The sequence below is a fragment of the Malaya genurostris genome, chromosome 3 (genome assembly GCF_030247185.1).
Source record: "Malaya genurostris strain Urasoe2022 chromosome 3, Malgen_1.1, whole genome shotgun sequence".
NCBI lineage: Eukaryota > Metazoa > Arthropoda > Insecta > Diptera > Culicidae > Malaya > Malaya genurostris.
This window is the reverse complement of record NC_080572.1, coordinates 243,430,017-243,448,561: the sequence shown is the minus strand read 5'-3', so window position 1 is coordinate 243,448,561 and position 18,545 is coordinate 243,430,017. Positions and strand designations below refer to the sequence as shown.

General features: G+C 35.1%; 1 protein-coding gene and 3 non-coding genes across 7 annotated transcripts in view; 2 read left to right on the top strand and 2 right to left on the bottom strand.

Moving 5' to 3' along the window:
* Positions 1–18,545, top strand: part of LOC131439580 (coronin-1C-like) — a 97,577-nt gene that overhangs the window by 27,257 nt on the left and 51,775 nt on the right. The gene's annotated exons all lie outside the window — the stretch shown is intronic.
* Trnae-uuc (transfer RNA glutamic acid (anticodon UUC)) lies at positions 15,130–15,201 on the bottom strand. Its single transcript has one exon. It is a non-coding gene; the product is annotated as a tRNA-Glu (tRNA).
* On the top strand, positions 15,697–15,768 carry Trnae-cuc (transfer RNA glutamic acid (anticodon CUC)). The gene has a single exon. It is a non-coding gene; the product is annotated as a tRNA-Glu (tRNA).
* Trnae-cuc (transfer RNA glutamic acid (anticodon CUC)) lies at positions 17,485–17,556 on the bottom strand. Its single transcript has one exon. It is a non-coding gene; the product is annotated as a tRNA-Glu (tRNA).

Genomic DNA, 18,545 nt, shown 5'->3' with positions numbered 1-18,545 from the left:
TTACTTGGGAAATATGCTAGTGTTATTGTACCCATGGTCATCTCATTTGTAGAGTCGCCATGTTATTTTGCCAATTACTCGACTTCCATTTTTTATAAAATCGAATATAATGTTTTCGCTTCGGCTTTAAGATAAAACATCTCGACAATGATGCTATACTGCTGTTAACATTAGCATTAGCGCTAGAAACCGAAGAATTCTCTGCTTTTCCACATGCATCACAGGAAGGTGTTTTAGGTTAGTAAATTTTCGAAAAATACTATCATGTGTTTTTTGCTCTGGGAAGCCGGCTACCGAAAATACGTTGCAATTTTATCACGTTTTATATTAATATGTGCTTCCTACTAAAATACGAAATTTCTCCCGAAGCTCGTAAAACTACGGACTGTCGGAGGTTCGCTATCAATTCAACATTTAATTCATTGTGTTCTGTTTTTTTTTTCAACAGACAGCCGTAATACTGGCAAGATATCACTCGATCATCATCACAGGGGTGGAAATAAACAAATTTTTTGATTCACAGTATATAAAAAAGTCAGTATTATATTTTCATATCACATATTAATTGTAGATGTTATAATGATTTTTGATAAAATAAATTTTGGTTTTACTTAGAATTTAAAACGGTCTTCAATTTCATTTCTCATATTAAAACATAATCGAAATTTCAGTTTTGTTACCCAATTTTTTATTTAACAGTTTTCGGTTTTTTGATTCGGAAATCTTGATTCCCAGTTTCATGCGCAAAACGGGCTTAAGGAATGTATCGATAAGTAGTTAGCAACATTCAAACAGTTATTACTCTGAAATGGCTTAATTTTTTACAGCGTGTTTTGCGGTGACATGTTTGTTTACATGTCAATAACAGCTGCGCGATTGGTTTCGGTACGGTTTATCGTTTCAATGATGAGTCGAATTGATCCGGAAACGCGAAAGAAAATTCTGCACACTTGGTGCTCAGAAAGTGATGTCACGTACAACGAAATTGCAAAACGGTTGGAAGTGCACCACACCAGTGTCAAAAATATTATCGAAAAGTTCGGCAAGACCCTTTCCATGAAGGATTTGCCCTAATCCGGTAGCTAAACGGGTCCCAGCCAGCCCAACCGGGACTTAAAAGTGGTTGAGTACATCAGGAAAAACCCATCGGCGTCGACGCGGGATTCGGCCAAGCAGTTCAACACCAGCATCGGGATGATTCAACGGATCAAAGTTCGGAGCTCCCTGAAAACGTACAAGAAACAGAAGGTGCGGAAAAAGTCCCTGGTACAGCAAGTTCAGGCCAAAACAAAAGCGCGAAAACTGTATAACCGGATTCTACAGAATAAAGACGGATGCATCCTGATCGACGACGAAACCTACGCCAAGGAAGACTCTCGAGCGCTGCCCGGACCGCAATATTATACGAAATCGGTGTACCAAGACCTGGACGACACTGACAACAAGTTTGGGCAGAAGGTGTTGGTCTGGCAAGCAATTTGTACCTGTGGTTTGCGGTCGTCGATTTTCTTCACAAAGGGCACAATTAACGCCAAGGTGTACGAGGAAGAATGTTTGAAGAAGAGAATGCTGCCACTGTACAGAAAGCATAAGGCTCCTCCTCTCTTCTGGCCGGATTTGACTTCAGCCCACTACGTCAACTCCGTTCTACAGTGGTTGTCAAAAAATAATGTACAATTCGTGGAAAAGGACATCAACCCACCGAACTGCCCGGATCTTCGGCCAATTGAAAGGTATTGGGCAATTGTCAAGCGGCACTTTCGGAAGGAAGGTACAGTGTCCCAAAACATGATACACTCCTTATTTCCACCTCTGCATCATCAATCGATAAACAACGCCTTACGCGATATGAAGTAATGTAGATATTTTCTCCCTAACCAAAAAATTAAAATACCCAATGGATCCTCCTCGCAATTTAAACTATATTTACATTCGTTCTATTTCAGCACATTCGCAAGAAATATCTGCACGGTTATAAACTTCACGTGCGCGTCTTAAACTAAGCGTTTAACCCAAAGAAAAATAGATCCATTAATCACACGCAATCCCCGAATAATCGACGGAGTTTAGTCTAGCCCGATTTTTAGTAAGGAGAAATATTTGTAACTTGTAAATAAGAAAACTGTGAAATATCTCTATTTATTCATTTATTTATTTTATTTGGAGCAGGAAAAAGCCCAATGGAGCTGAAATATTAAACTCTCACTCCAGCAGGCATAAAACCTCCCCATCGTTAATATGAACAGATTACAACAATCCAACAGATACATGTATGTATCTAAACTATATCAATTAAAACTAACCCTAGCTAACTAACTCTATAGGAATAATCGTTGTATTGCATCACGAGAGAGATGAAAATAAAATTCCTGTGAGCAGCTATTGAATGAACGACACATACTGGAAAAAGGTTCATTATATCCGTAATTGGTTCTAGCATGGGGAATTCGTATAAAAAATGCACTAACTTTTCTCGGCGATGGCTGAACCGATCACAAACTAAGATTCAAATGAAAGGTCTCATGATCCTATAGACTGGTATTGAATTTCATCCCGATCCGACTTCCGGTTCCAGAGATATAGGATGATATGCACCAAAAAATGGAAAAAATATGCACTCACTTTTTTCAAAGATGGCTGAACCGATTTTTACCGACTAAGATTCAAATAAATGGTCTTATGGTCCCATAGCCCGCTATTGAATTTCAAAATTAGAGAAAAAGTGTGCATTCAATTTTCTCTGAAACGGTTCAACCGATTTCCACAAACTAAGATTCAAATGAAAGGTCTTATAGTTTCCCAAAACTATAGACCTTTCATTTTATCCAGAACATTTTATCCAGATCCGACTTCCGGTCCCGGAACTAAAGCGTGATAAGTGGAAAATTACCAATTTCATTAGTATTTTTTCACAAACGATGGTCAAAAACAGGTACAAATCCCACTGTCTGATAAATTCTTCTAGTTTGCAGTTTGTAAAATTTCATCCGGATCCGACTTCCGGTTCCGCAGTTACAGGGCGATGAGTGTCAAAGTTTTCAAATCGCCATATAGAATGACAATATGTACCACACCGAATAAAGAATAAAACACAAAACAAACTATGCGTGGTTTGTTCTATTTCGTAGACGATATGAAGAAATCGAAACGGTTACGGATGTCTGCTACTAGTGTGTAATATTGGCAAAAGACGGTGCTGCGGCTGATGAAAATTATAGCTATTTAATGATCATTACGACCGAAAGAATAAACGAATGTCAATGAATTAAAATTTATTTAAAAAAAACATGAAATTTTCACATCCGGCAGTGCAGTAATACCGTGCCGGTGGTGCAGTGATTTCAGTAATAATAATAAAAAAAATAATAATCCTACTACATGTTTTATGCTGATGATTCATGCTGTTTAGCTTGACTTACATATGCAGAAGTAACAGAAACGCAGGTTCGCTTCGTTTGTTAGATTTCGTTTAATTGATTTAGTCGAAATTGAGCATGAGATAGTAAGTCTATTTTTAGGTTATATTGGTTGCTGGCAAACGAACCAACTTCGGATGGTCGTCTGAATCCGGTTTAGGAAGAATTGGAAATAGTGAATAAAAACTGCAAAAAGGATCTCACTCACTTTCCTTCAAGATGGCCAAATCGGTTTTCACAAACTTATAGGTTCAAAGGAAAAGTCTTACAATTTTATACGGAATTCCTAAATTTGTTATTGTTGTTGATACTACTTTCGGTTACGGAACTACAGGGTAAACAGGATTTGTAGAGTTTGTTAGATTAAGTCCGAACCAACTTTCCTATTTCTATTCAATGAACAGTTGTTTTAGCGAATTCCTCGCAGATTTTTTTATGCCTAAAAAAAGACGTGACATTCGTTGACAATGTCTATGGCCAAGGATGGTTTTTATCGTATCAAAGAACGTTCGCTGGCAACTCTTCAATGATTGAATCAGTGCCATCAAAGAGAAACGGAAATCATCGCAACAACAAAAACCTGCCATGGCTCATTTAACATAGAATCGACACCAGTGCGAGAGCGAATTTCTCTCGACGACATTTCTGAGAATCAAAGGTTAGCGCGCTGCTGTGGGGATCCTCTCTGAAGCAACAAACGGTCGCTTATTCTCGTTTCGCGATCCGATTCTATACAGGCAGTTGACAATTGCGATAGAATCATTTTACTATTGCCGCTAATTCTAACTATGTGCATATAACCTTTGTATAAGTTGTGTCTATGAAAATGTCTGTGAATGCTCCACACAAGGGTTTTGAAATATTGCAACCTAGTATGAGAATCATCAAGTTGAATCATCGATTCGATTTTCTGCGATAATTGTCAACTTGCGATTCTCTCTTGGGAAGTTCCACACAGCAATTATCAGATTTTTTTAAGGGCGTGAAATACTCAGAGTATGAAGTGGAGCGAAGAAATGTAGCAAAATTCTCTCACGGTTCATGCATTGAGAGACTCGAATTCTTGTAGCATCTTCTACTGGATTGAAAATGTTGTATACAATATAGATAGCAATATAGCAGCTTCTGTCAAATTTTCGGCAATCACCAACACTGTCTATGGCTATAATAAACACGCCACGAGGTTCAAAACCATGCCATGCTTTGAATCAAGAAAAAAAGAGAAATAAAGAGATAAAGCGGAGATAAATGCTTATTCGCTTATCCTTTTTTTTATAAAAAAAGAGCATATGATAGTTTGAAGACATTAAATTATACTGCAGTATAATGATCTATCTTTTCGACTTTTTACTTTATTACATCGAATGGAATAAATCCTGGAAACAAATATAATTACTACTAAAAACCGTAGAGCTAAATGCTACACCCGACAATTTATTCCCGCTCTCATGTCTTCTATTCAATTTCTATTCCTTTTCTACATTTCTACCTTGTCTAATTCAGTTGATGCTGAGCACCTGTTGTAATCATTTTTTTCCGAACTATAGATTTTATGGCAGAGTCAGGTATATTTGAGGCTATGATTCCTTTTCAGTTTTCTCTCTCTCTCTGTCTGTCTCTCTTTTCATTTTGGGTCATTTTTGTGAGTTTCAAGTGTTCTCTACGCATGTGTTTGCATAGGTTTATAGCCTAGCTTGCAGTACTGATGAGGTATTTTAATGTAGCATGTTTATAGAGTTCAAGTACCTACTGCGTGCTTCAACGTTCGGGATGTTTTATATCACCTTTTAAAATGGTACGAAAATAGCACAAACGTACCAAATTTATTTGTTATTAATATTCACCATAAATGGTTAGTCTCGAGCTATGGATTTCATGCCAATTTTGCTTGTTTTATTTCACACATAATTTAAAACGATTTACCCGACATTTTCAAAATTCTAGGTAACGTCCTTTTGTCGTTATTATCTGTTCAAGGATATTTTAGGACAATGTTTTGTAGTTTCTATTTACGAAGAACGTTGCAGTGATAAATACAACTTGTACGCATCATCATTCAGTTTGTACTTATCCATTTTCAACTTCCACTTGTACCAAATCGAAACACCTTCTCCATCGGACGCAACACACTGCTTGTCTCCCACAGTACCTCATACTTATAAGAACTGCAAATCGGTTCACGAGTTGCTGCTGACATTATCTCCCCCTAAGTGAAATAAATGTCTCCGCGGGATACACAAGAGTGCCCTCCTATGCGATACGTGTGAATGGAACAACCTCACCACCTCTGTGTTTCATGTTCCGGCAAATACACAGCCATCATTTTCCGTGTGCCTGTGGCTGGCTCCTTCGTTTTGGAGGGGTTGCAATGCGTGTCATCAAAACATGAAAGCTTCATGGTCTATAAACTGTTTCAGCTCGGCTTCCAAATCGGTCTCCCAAGGGGCCATCAAATTGAATTTTTAATCACGACACTCAGCAGTATTCTCGCAGTTCACGGCAGGACGGTGATGACCACTGTCTCAAAACGTTGAGGCATCACCCTGTAGATTGCAATTGAAAATTTGCCGACCACTTTGCTGAATGGGTGATGATTGTCTTCATTGGACACCACATTCAGTCAGCATCAAACCGACAGACATGTGTGTCGAGAAAATATGCCATGCTTCCGGTAGAAATTGTACATGTGTACAAAATTAACAGCTATGTAACTGAACTCGGTACTCGGTATTGAAACAGATTATCCAGAATATTATCGAGGTGATGCAAAATCTGCAATGTGTGTTATGCGATTCTTCTCCTTTCAATGCTATGAGCATGGAGAAGCTGGTCAATGGGTTGGGCATTGGCATAAGGTAGGGTAGGGTGGTTCGAAACCGATCCCCTTAAGGAACATCGATTGTTTTAAATTATTAGTTTTTTGTTTGTTTGTAACACTTGTGAATGTCATTCCGGCCTCCTATTTATTTTTCTAAGGAATAACAAGGAAATTATTATATTCAATGCAATCTTCAATTGTTTTATTTATATTTTTAGATTCAGTTATATTTCATGTAACATATTTAGGGAGTGTGGGTTAGTGTTAATTTGTACGAATAACAACGTTTTTGGGATTTTTTTTTGTGACGGCATAGTCTTTTTATTAACATCAAAGGTACAACAAAGTACAACATTCGTAAGATAATATGATAATGAAATTTTTGAACCTGTAGGCTTTGTCGCAAAAATCCATTTTGCATACTTTGTTTTTTTCCAAAATTCATCGAAACTGCCTTTTAAAAAAGGTTAGACTTTCTTTACCATTTTTTTCAATAAGTTATTGTTGAAAAAATGATAAATCCTACAAAAAAGTACAACGCTTTTTTGTAGGATTTGTCGTTTTTCCACTAAAACTATTCAATATAAAATAGGTTAAAAAAGTTTGACCCTTTTTCAAGGACAGCTTAGATCAATTTTGGAAAACAATATATGCAAAGTGGCTTTTTTTATAAGTAGTCACAGTGGTAGCAGTCCCTTGCTTCGGTTCTACACTGGACTCTTGATAAGATTTGCTTCTATGAGCTTCTATTTTAAATCAACACACAGACGTTCCTAGGCTATGGTGCCCACTTGGTAATAGTTTTTTTGTGCTGATTCAAATACATTGTATAAAATTGTCTTTATAATGTGTGGTTGTGTTTTATAGTTTAGTTGTTGTTTTTGTAATGACAATGGTCGTTGATCTGGTTTTGTGATAATGTAAATTGTGGTATGTGGTTCTTGTAATGGAATGTAGTGGTAATAATTGTAATATTAATGTAATAATGTAATAATGTAATAATGGTAATAGTAATAACAATAATAATCGTTTAAATGGGTTTACATGTTGGGTACTTGATGTATTTTTTTTACATACTTATCAATACTCTTGCCTTATTTATTCGTTTCTTTTTTATATTTCTGGTATTCTGCATCATTCTTCTTCCTTTATTCTTTCTTTCTTTTTTCTTCTTCATTCTTTTCCAAGTTTAAGCGCTTCTCTTAGTTCTATTTTCCACTTTTCTCAGTTTATGGAATAGAAATGTTGTGTTAGTAATTATTTAAACATGCAATTTACACATACATATATATCTACATATGCACGCAAACATACTCACACACATACATACATACATACATACATACATACATACATACATACATACATACATACATACATGTACTTCACAAGCAAACATCATAACATCGAGCTACTGTTTCTATTCTAATAGATTCTGACTAGGGTTAATGTACCAATAATCATCTTATTAGTAGTTTCACCATGTTATTTTAGCGATTACTCGACTTTCAATTAATGCATTGTGATCAAATCGAATACAATATCTTTGCTTCGGATTTGTGAAGCACTACCGTAGAAGAAGTAGTTCGAAAATTGTTCAATACTGTTGTTATAGCGACGCGAAAACTTGAAGCGAATGCTCCTAATTTCATCTTACTTTTGAAGTCATTCTATTGAACAGAGACAACCGATTTCACTCTAACTAATGGTTTTCTTATATGAGATGACTAATGGAGCTGAGATAAATGAGGGTACCGTTACCCTACTTTTATCTCTACTATTGGTCGATCGTTAGTTGTGAGCTGAAACGGTGGCCTTTATTACCGTTCTTGCATACACTTCCTCTTACACTTCACTCACAGATCATCTCACCCATCAGGTCTCACATGGAAACGACACAGCCTCACAACTGGATGAACATTGTTTGACAGCTATCAGTTGTTTGCTCATTTGTTCAGTATGTATTATTTTATTCTGTTCTACAATATTCTATCTCATTTCACAGTATTCCATGATACATAAACCACCAATAAACGTCAAAGATGAACTAGATTTACCATTCGTTTGATGTCATCGTGTTAAACCAAATTGGGATACGTTCACTCCATTTAATTTTCATTTCACACTGGTAATAAGGGCCGGTAGTATGAAAATGAAACATAAAACAGAGCTCAGTTAAGCCCAACCGGACTTTCCAAACCACGAATGTTTTTAGCGTAATGCAATCAACATCTTATTCAAGTCGTTCCGTATTTCATTCATTAAATTCAATAATTAAGCTAAAGCTGTAACTTATATCTATATTAAATTCTAACTCTAATTGATTGTATTTGATGATGTTTGCAATACCGTCAAGCCCACCAACCACGGGAGGGCAAAACAATGAATGCAAAGTGTCTTTTTGTAATGAAATCTACATGTCCAGAAAGTTTCATTCGCATCTGAGAGAGCGCTGTTATTATTTGCTCGAGCTGGCGCGAAATTCGACGTATGTGGGATTTCAACGAAGAAATATAAAAAAAAGGACAAGGTAGCAATTATTCGGAAGAGTCTCGGAAAAATAGAATCTGCTCCTCCTATCTTCATGCGGGATATCTGTTTAAATCCATCTAGTGGTTTGATGATACCTTTTAGACTGTTATTGCAATACTTGATATATTTTTAATTTTTCATAAAAGGAATCAAGAAATAGTATAATAACTGTTTAACATCAATATTAGTTATTTCATCTCATTCTGTTATTGATGAAATATTTCAATTGTGTTAAGTACAACTGATCTAATAAATCTTTGAATAAAAAGCAATGTTATAAACAGCTTTAGAGTTAGATCAATGAAATTTTTTATATTTGAACTCTCATTTCCAACAAAATAATGTTCATTTTTACCATTGAGTCATTTGGTTTTAATAATTAAGTTTGCTATTAGTTTGCCAATAACTTCTACCCGGGATCGTCGCTCTAAATGACGGTATAAGTTTTTCAACACACTAGGTAATTCCGAAACTGGAAGTCGGATACATACGAAGTGTAATCGGAATTTATGAGACTGCAAGACCTTTCATTTGAATTAAAGTTTGTGAATATCGGCTCAGCCATCTCTGAGAAAATGAAGTGAGTTCCGTTGCAGTGTTTTTGACCACTATTTCCGGTACTTCTGGAACCCGAAACTGGGAACCGATGTCAACAACCAACAAAACAAACAAAAGTTAAGAATTACACGGCTAGTTCAAAGGAATTTATTCGTGTTTACTTCGTTATGAATATAAAAATACTCGGGAATCTTTTTTTTTACTTATCACCCTGTAATTCCGGAACCTGGAGTCGTTCCAAGATAAATTCAATAGCATTCTTCGGGATTTTAAGGCCTTCTATTTGAACCTAAGTTTGTGAAAATCGGTTATTTTTTGCACATAACACCCTGTAATTCCGTTCCAAGATAAATTCAATAGCATTCTTCGGGATTTTAAGGCCTTCTTTTTGAACCTAAGTTTGTGAAAATCGGTTTTTTTTTGCACATAACACCCTGTAATTCCGGAACCGGGAGTCGGCGTTCAATTCAATTTTCATGGGAAGGTAAGACTTTTCATATGAATTCAGTCATTTCCGAAAACATCAAGTGCATAAACTCTCCAGTGTGAACAGAAACTCGTGAATTATGAACAGAAATAGTGTTCAAAATTTTGAAAGAATCGGTACTGTTATAAAGTTATAAAAGGCACCAACTTTAAAAACGTGAATTATGAAAAAAATGCTTCAAAATTTCGCAAAAATAAAAATCTGGTATGAAACGCTCATAAATTTTATCTGCTTACCTAATACTGAATCATCGATGATCCATAAAAAGAGTTCTTATCATCGGGGGAGGCCCGTTTGGCATAAGGTCATTGGCATAATACCGTTTGGCATAATGGTTGTTTAACTAAATAGTTATTTGGCACAATGGCCCCCGCAGTCTGTCTAGTTGCGGGCGTTTGCCCGGATTACCCAAAGCTAGGGTCTATCCCTCAGTTAAGAGCAGTGCGGTAAAATTTCATTTTCAATCGAATAATATAAGATGAAATTGAAATTTATGGCCGCTGACCGTCAGCATATCCCTACTAATTCATTTGACTTTTGCTGCCATTTTCAAGTGAAGCTCCCGGAATTCATCGTCAGTTGATTAATCGTTGATAGTCATTTGAAATTTTGCTTGCTCAGTTTCAAGTGCCAAGTAGTGTAGCTTCTTCATTGCCTTCGCTCTTGGTAGTAAGCAAGTTCGAACGAATAGAATTATAAATGGAGTAAAGTATTAAAAATGAAAACTGAAGGCGGAAACAAGTAATTGTGTGTATTCTGTGATTGCTATTTCAGCTATCTGGTTTGTCTTTCATCTATTATCTTGAACCAATTCGAATGTTTACATGAACCTCATTTGAAGACCGCTCTCACACTATTGAAAGAGATATTTTGTTACTTCAAGAGATCAACTGACGGTGGTTAAACTGAGCCTCGATTGAAGAGAAACTAGTGATGACTGAATGCTGCCCGTTCGGGCCGTCAACAAACATTGTGTGTGTCAGAGAGTGAAGTTTACTGCATTAGAGAGATCGTCAATGTGTTCCACATTCAGTTTCAATTGAATTGAATAAAGTTTTACAGCACTGGTTAAGAGCAGCGGCAGCGAGGTCGGACAGCAGGTCGTTTAAATTGATGAGACGTAGCCGCATTAGATCTTTCAAAATCGCAGTGAATTAGAACAAATTCTATTAAGCAGCATGTTGATATGTTATGCCAAATGACTGTTATGCCAAATAACCATTATGCTAAACGGTATTATGCTAAACGACTTTATATCAAACATGGTAGCCCGCGTACTGTTTTTCACCCTTAAATTTACTGTGTTTTAATTTGTACTATTTTTTTTATTAAAAGGTACTGTATTTTTTATATCAGAAAAAAAATACAGAATTTTTTATCTTCAACGCGTCGAATTTCGATTCACCGCTATACAAAACGTCAGAAAGAACAGTGACAACACGTAACGAATATAAATACATGCAAACAATAAATGGATTTGTCTCTTTCTCTTCTTTTCATCATGGTTTTTTCATTATTCATTCATGTGCAGAGCGCGTAACAACAATTTCACTAAATTTTGTTGATTCAAAACAAAAGAAAATTGCCACTACCAAAAAGAAAGAACACACTAAATCAAAATCAATCAAAAAATTCTAAACTAAAAATAGTTTTATTTTTGTGCATAAAAAATGTTTTTTTTTTTTTTTTTAGTTGGTGCATTTTTAAAATTTTTATCGAACTGAACAATACCCTAAAAAAATAAAAAAAAACTATTGAGATTATGAAAACAAATCGTCTCTTAAAAAAAAAGAATTTAGTTGATTTAAAACAAAACAAAATAGTCATCACTGAAAAAAAGAATACACTAAATAAAAATCATCGTTAAAAGTATCCTATTCTCAAAATTAAACAAACAAATGTTTGATTACTAATTCGTTCTTTTTAGTTTGTTTTTTAACTGAAAATTACCTTATTATTATTAAAATGGATAAATCATCCGATAACTATTGGCTTTTGTTTTTTATGCACTATTGTTAGATAAAATGTGTACTACGAAATGCACTGTTTTTTCAAAGTCGATGTACTGCATTTTTCTGATTTTTGCGCAAAATGTACTGTTTTTCGTCAAAAAATAAACCAGCGTTTATTATGTCTAAAGCCAAAAGGCTCCAGTCTACGACAAAATTTGTGATAACAGCTGAACTGAGAAACATCCGTGAGTCGCAACGGGACCACCCTAGCCTACATATGGCAGGTTCGTTAACATAATGTCATTCGCACTCAGTGTTTGTCTGGAACGTTTGTATGAATAGCAAATAAAAAAACGTGAGCTAGAAATTGAACATATGCCAAAATCATACACACGAAAATTATTTATTTGGAAAAAACATCGCTAGAAATTTGGATTTGTCTCTTTCTCTTCTTTTCATCATGGTTTTTTTCATTATTCATTCATGTGCAGAGCGCGTAACAACAATTTCACTAAATTTTGTTGATTCAAAACAAAAGAAAATTGCCACTACCAAAAAGAAAGAACACACTAAATCAAAATCAATCAAAAAATTCTAAACTAAAAATAGTTTTATTTTTGTGCATAAAAAATGTTTTATTTTTATTTGGTGCATTTTTTAAATTTTTATCGAACTGAACAATACCCTAAAAAAATAAAAAAAAACTATTGAGATTATGAAAACAAATCGTCTCTTAAAAAAAAAGAATTTAGTTGATTTAAAACAAAACAAAATAGTCATCACTGAAAAAAAGAATACACTAAATAAAAATCATCGTTAAAAGTATCCTATTCTCAAAATTGAACAAACAAATGTTTGATTACTAATTCGTTCTTTTTGGTTTGTTTTTTAACTGAAAATTACCTTATTATTATTAAAATGGATAAATCATCCGATAACTATTGGCTTTTGTTTTTTATGCACTATTGTTAGATAAAATGTGTACTACGAAATGCACTGTTTTTTCAAAGTCGATGTACTGCATTTTTCTGATTCTTGCGCAAAATGTACTGTTTTTCGTCAAAAAATAAACCAGCGTTTATTATGTCTAAAGACAAAAGGCTCCAGTCTACGACAAAATTTGTGATAACAGCTGAACTGAGAAACATCCGTGAGTCGCAACGGGACCACCCTAGCCTACATATGGCAGGTTCGTTAACATAATGTCATTCGCACTCAGTGTTTGTCTGGAACGTTTGTATGAATAGCAAATAAAAAAACGTGAGCTAGAAATTGAACATATGCCAAAATCATACACACGAAAATTATTTATTTGGAAAAAACATCGCTAGAAATTTGCTTTCGCGTAAGTTCACGCATTTGCCTTTGCCAGCATTTTGATGTTAAACTCATTAAAGTGACTGTTTTTTATCCTCTTTGTTCACACAATAAACGCAATTACTAATTTATCGATCATTTTTCTTTTCTTGCATTTCAGGTAATTCGATTGACCCGCAGGCAAAGTGAAATCGCGACTAGACGAGAACCGCCTCTTGGTAGGTTAGAGATTTTAGTCACCTACTTTTCAAGCTTCGAACATGACAGCGGATGGTTATCGGGATATTGATCATGTCGTTTGGACATGCGTGGAGTATCGTGATGTCAGATCTCAACTAATAAATTTTTTGCGTACCCAAGGTAAACTATCCAATATCCCAGTTCAAGACATTCTTGCTTGTCGTGACCTTTCATACATGAAACTTATTTATCATTTCATAAAGAAAATTGGAGTTTCAATTTAATAAAGGCCCCTTTTAAGACTTAGTTCTGATCCCAGCTGCGTCCATGAGTTCAACCAATAGCTAAATTAGAATAAAAATTATGTAATGATACAACATGACAGCGGCTGGTGCAGCCTCAGAGAAGGTGAAAATCGATTATTACCAGTTTTTAGCTACAAATTTCCTACCGACAGCAAGACTGCGCGACCCGAAGGCGGTTGACAACCGTGTTTGATTTCCCCCTTAGAAAATCCACCAATTTTATCAACAAACAAACAAATTTCACTTGTACTGTTGTGACTAGTCGTATTTAATCTAGATTGGAATCGAAAGTGAATGGTTGAAGCGAGGAGTGTAACGATTCTGGTAGGAAAAATAATCAATCTTATCGTCTGTCCGATACCGAAAATTATTGCTTACAAAAGTGGGTAACTTGCCACCGTAGGAAACGGTGGTTTCCAATGTTACCAATGAAGTACCTATTAATCTTTCATAAGCATCTTGAAGAATCGGTCAATTTCTCCAGATCTGAGACCATTCTCAACGTTCAGGTTGAATCTACAGTCGGCTGCCAATCTAACTAGTGTCGCTGAACATCCCAACGTCGCTTCGTTCAACACTTGTTAATTAGACTTAATTAAATTCATTTTCGCATCGTTAGTCTCAATCTTGTGAACTTTGTTCTTGAGTTCACATATATTATGTGAATTGCACATCATTACAGCACATCCTAATCTTGATCTTTAACAGTCACGGTTCTCTGATGTGATGAAACTCTTCCGATTGGAGAAGGAGTACCCTTTTGTTGTGAATGCAATATTTCCCTCCGAACTAGTTCGTAGTTTCCTTACCCTAGAGCTAGTAACAAAACTGTTATAGTACAATAATAGGAAATCCAGATTCGAGACCACAATTATTGTTCAAATCGTGTTGTTCATTCGTTTCTGATCCGTTCTTTAAAATCTACCTAATCACTTTTATATGCCTCAGACATGCGAAGTTGTACGACCTGATTGAACTCTACCAGTAGTGAAAATATATGAGGGTAAATTTAATTTGTAAATTGCAGATGAAGAAGACTTGAACCAGTGGTTATTCTACATGAACTCAAATATGACCAACTGAAAATAGCTTTCCCCATAATACTTCAACAGAAACTCAGCAAACCTACCTGTTGATACTGTTTGATTATCCTTTGCATTACTGATCAGAAGCACACCGACAAATTCAATTACTCGATGTGTGCTTCATTGAGTTCACTGACATCTGCTGACCTTTTGACCCTTTCCTCACCTCAAAATGATCCTTTCAAATCTGAGCGCTCGAGCGACAAGGGCTCTTGCTAATTTGAGCTTTGCCGTTCGCCCGTTCAGTATAAAACAGTTAACCTGCTGCTTTTCACCATTGCTTTTGTGCTAAATGACATAAATAAAAACATATTCCAATGGCGTCTGTTTGTTTAATGCTACCAATCACTGAAATATACCGTATGCTGAACGCGGTTATCACGGTATACTTGTAATAATTTCTCTGATTTGTAATGTTCATCAGCACAGAATTGCGTTCAAAAATACAGCAAAATATTTGAACGCACGGTAAAAAAAGTTTCCCATACCGGAAATCGAACCCGGGCCTTCTGGGTGAAAGCCAGATATCCTAGCCACTAGACCATATGGGATAGCTGAAAGGTGTTGCTTCAATGGTAAACATATACTGCCAAACTCGACTTATATGTTATCCTAAAATCACTATTCAATGAACTAACTCATCATTCAATGATAAACCATTCTATATAACTAGTTGAACTTTCCGTGTCGGCATCAATTGAATTGACATATAGTTATGGACATAACTAGTGCTCCTTCTGCATTTTTTCTTAGATTGGTTGCTTAGCTTCATTGCTAGAAAACATGATTCTCAATTGTAGAGCTAAAATGGTACTGCTGTTGGGAATACTGTTGTAGGCTGACCAGCACGCGATTCTTGTTGTTTATTCGTGAGCATCAGATTCGAATCATCACATACACTGTTTTACAGTTCATTCCATTGTGTTCATCACGCTGGCATGAACTTTCTTCCTTCGCTCGTATCATTGCTCCATCATTTACAGTAAACGCAGATATGTTACTTGCCTAGCTTCGAATGTGCCTTCAAGTGTATTGAGAAGTATGTATCCCATATTGTCTAGTGGTTAGGATATCCGGCTCTCACCCGGAAGGCCCGGGTTCGATTCCCGGTATGGGAATCTTTTTTACAACCTTTTCATTAGCAATATTAGTTTGAATATTCTAATTTATTTTATGGACTTTTTTAATAACAAGTAGAAGATGGGTCTATTACTTTGTCCCTCGAAATTCTTTCTTGGAGAAGATATTAATATATGCTTTCCCAGATAAATAATATGAATATGAACCAACCGAGGTGAAATAAATTTATATATATATATATATATATATATATATATATATATATATATATATATATATATATATATATATATATATATATATATATATATATATATATATATATATATATATATATATATATATATATATATACAAATAATATGAATTGAGTAGCATATAGGTCAGATACAGGGCGAGCACAAAGTAAGACCGAAGAAATTTCGCTTTGCTGCCTCAATGACTGGGAGAGTTTAAAAACCACTGATTTAGAAGAAGGTATCTGAAAGTAAACGCTGTGTATATTGGTTTGTTTTTTGCGAGTCATCTTGAACTCTTCAACGCATAGCATTTCCAATTCAGGTTCCAGTGACATTTCGTAGTTCAATTTGAATCTCGAAGCAGACGCAAAGTTTATTCTGTTTATACAATACTAGTTAGTTAGTTAGTTGTTTATTTTAGCCCGGTTTTAACCTATCGGTCATTCACAATACTAGATGACATGTGCTCCGAGGCGAAGTGTCTTTGCTGATGTCTTGAACGAAAGCGAATGACGACTTACTGATTATTAATGGATAGTGATAATCTTGAGGACTTATATTACGAAGTAATTGTTTTGAGCTAGATGTATATATGCCATTTTTTGTATTGCTGTACGTTTGTTGTAACTTATTCAACAGAATCCCCAGTAAAAATTGAACAAATTTTGTGTTTACATTATCTCAAACGTATGAATCGCTTTAAAATTCTAACACTAAATTCTTTTTTAGCACAGTATATTACTTGAGCGCTGAAACTCGATCTAAAATACCGACAATTTTACTACCATTAGGCGATAACAAAAATTTTAATCTATGAAAAAATAATAATAATCTATATGAATGGTTTGTTTTCAAACTCAGGAACCAATAAGATCTCTCTAAAAAATGGACAAGAAATGAATAAGCATTTTTAAAAGCAAATATTGCAAACGATATAAAACAAGTTAAAACTAGAATTTATCTGTGCTATCTGCGATTATCAATTGAAATGCCCTATTTCGGACCAATACAGAGTTTTATCGTCGTACTACTGGCGAAACAGCCCAAATTATTTTTTGCTGAGTTGAAAATTATGTTCGTTTCATTTGCACGATAGATGTGAAAATTGTATTCAATTTGTTTTACCAAATATTCAAATTCAGTTATCACAAAGAGTGTTGACACGGAAGAGAAATGAAATAGAATACACACAAACGATATCATCGAACATCGTGAGCTTAAACAAACAAAGTTTTCTCTTTCGTTTAATGGTATCTGCTTCGTAGATGGCAGTCGTTCTTCAGAGATTCCATTTTTTGTTCAAAATGAATATTGATAGGAGATTTCTAGGCCGTTATTAAAGGTATTATATAAAAAACCCCTTTGCTGAATCGAACTAATCTGCTGATATCCGTTTTATTCAGAACACAATAGATTGAAGTAGTTCATTTGTATTTGAAAATAAGAGGTTTTAAGCCATACATCAATTAAAAATATGTAATGGTTTTATCAGTATAAACCATTTGGGCAAAAAAATTCCCATACCGGGAATCGAACCCGGGCCTTCCGGGTGAGAGCCGGATATCCTAACCACTAGACAATATGGGACTTCTTTTCTAGCTTTGGAATGCAACGAGCTGCTGTCGTGCAGTGAATGTATTTGCCGAGGTTTCTAAATAGATGAGGTGCATCGATGTCGTAAATACAGGATGTATCCTTTTATATCCCTTTTTATTCATAGCTCATTAATGGAAACTGGGTATATATAAATAAATGACATTGATAATGATAATAAGCTCATGAATTAGTTTTACAACACAGGATGCAGTTTGAATCAAACATTCTGCATGCTGTTCAACCATTTTTAATGGTAGTATTATAAATCGATGATTTGTTTCCTTTTTGTTTCACTATGCCAATGAAAAAACTTTGGAAGGAAGTCATAGAATGCTGTGTAGTGACGGTAGCAGTTTTCCAAATGGCTATACATAAAACTAAAGGATGTTTGTCCTTGTGGCATTCGAGTGATTTATTCCTAACAATGTTGTTACATGTCGTAGAAAACACACCAAAAACAGAAGTTTCTTAGTCAAGGCAAAACCCCTTGCCAAAAAATTAAAGGAAATGTATCATAGGTGAGCGCATGTGTTGAAGTGCAACACTAACCGTATCCGTTTCACTTTTTCATGTTGTACGATTGAATGATGCATTTTTTGTGATAACGGGCAATATATTATCTGTCAACATGAAGTTTGCAGAGAAATTACAGATGATTTGCTACTAATTGAGAGTTAGTCATGACAGAAAACGATAAATACAAGTGTGTTTTATTTTGTTCGGTCTTAAATTTGAACGACTAAATGCCGAAATCGGATAAGAGCCAAATAGTTTGGAAATACCGTTGCAGCTTGTTTTTGCATTAAAAGCAAAGGCCGAACCCGGGTTTGCAAAGAATAAATTGTTTAGAAACGTCTTTTTTAAGATAAAGCAAGAACGTGCAAAAAGCTGCAGTTTATATTCGTTTTTTTTTGCATTCCAAAATAATTAAATGGGGTTTTCAAACTTACAAATTGACAAATTGACACGATTGATTATAT